We start from the raw sequence: 1723 nt of genomic DNA, 5'->3' as shown, positions 1-1723 counted from the left end.
TGACTAGGCCATCCTCTGCTACATATGCAACCGGGGCCTTGAGTCCCATCATGTGTACTCTTTGGTTGGTGGTTTAGTCCCTGGGAGCTCTGAGGGTACTAGTTAGTTCATATTGCTGTTCCTCCTAAGGGGCTGCAAACCCTTCAGTTCCTTGGGTCCTTTTTCTAGCTCCTTCATTGGGGACCCTGTGCTGAGTCCAATGGATGGCTGTGAGCCTCTACTTCTGTATTAGTAGGGCACTGTCAGAGCTCTCAGGAGACAGCTATATCAAACTCCTGTCAGCTAGCACTTGTTGGCATCTACAATAGTGTCTAGATTTGATGACTGAATATGGGAAGGATTCCCAGGTGGAGCAATCTCTGCAGTCTCTGTTCCATACTTTGTCTCTGCAACTCCTTCCATGGGTATTTTGTTCCTCCTTCTAAGAAGGAATGAAGTATCCACACTTTGGTCTTTCTTCTTCTTGAGTTTCTTATGGTTTGTGGATTGTATTTTTGGTATTCCAAGCTTCTGGGCTAATATTCACTTATCAGTGAGTGAATACCATGTGTGTTCTTTTGTGATTGGGTTACCTCACTCAGGATAATATTCTTCAGATACATCCATTTCCCTAAGAATTTCATAAATTTGTTTTTAATCGCTGAAGAGTACTCTATTGTGTAGATATACCACATTTTCTGTATCTATTCCTCTGTTGAGGGACATCTGGGTTGTTTCCAGTTTCTGGCTATTATAAAAAGGCTGCTATGAACATAGTGGAACATGTGTCCTTATGACATGTTGGAGCATCTTTTGGGTATGTGCCCAGGAGTGGTATAGCTGGGTCTTCTGGTAGTATTATGTCCAATGTCCTGAAGAACAGACAAACTGATTTCCAGAGTAGTTGTATAGCTTGCAGTCCCACCAGGAATAAAGGAGTGTTCTTCTTTCTCCACAACCTCTCCAGCATCTGCTGTCACCTGAGATTTTATCCTAGCCATTCTGACTGGTGTGAGGTGAAATCTCAGGATTGTTTTGATTTGCATTTCACTGATGACTAAGGATGTTGAACATTTCTTTAGGTGCTTCTCAGCCATTTAGTATTCCTCAGTTGAGAATTCTTTGTTTAGCTCTCTAGCCCATTTTTAATAGGGTTATTTGGTTCTCTGGAGTCTAACTTCTTGAGTTCTTTGTACATATTGGATATTAGCCCTCTATTAGATATAGAATTGGTAAAGATCTTTTCCCAATCTGCTGGTTGCTATTTTGTCCTATTGGCAGTGTCCTTTGCCTTACAGAAGCTTTGCAATTTTATGAGGTCCCATTTGTCAATTCTTTTTTTTTTTTTTGAAGCTGGCCAATACTTTTATTGTTAGTGCAGTAATTCAATTAACCATACAAGATTTATTTATTAGGGATGAATCCTACAACAATGCCTCAAAGAAGAAAACACAGGTTAGTGAACAGCCACCTGTGTGTGCGGTTGCCTGTGGGAATGGTGCCTTCTTAGCACAGTGCTAACATTTGTAAACACTTGCTTAGATTCTACAGATGATAGTAGCCAAAATATTTCATTTTAGTTGCCATTTTTATTGAAGTATTATAAGGAAATAATATGTTGCTTGCGTAAGTGATTTAGAGAAGTATAACACATGTTTCTGAAAATCTTTTGTATCTTTTCTTTTTTCATTGTAATAAGGCTGTATTTCAATGACCCTCACATCACCAAAGGATTTTACCTCCA

This window comes from Mastomys coucha, unplaced genomic scaffold (genome assembly GCF_008632895.1).
Source record: "Mastomys coucha isolate ucsf_1 unplaced genomic scaffold, UCSF_Mcou_1 pScaffold21, whole genome shotgun sequence".
Lineage (NCBI taxonomy): Eukaryota > Metazoa > Chordata > Mammalia > Rodentia > Muridae > Mastomys > Mastomys coucha.
Note: the sequence above shows the minus strand (reverse complement) of the source record.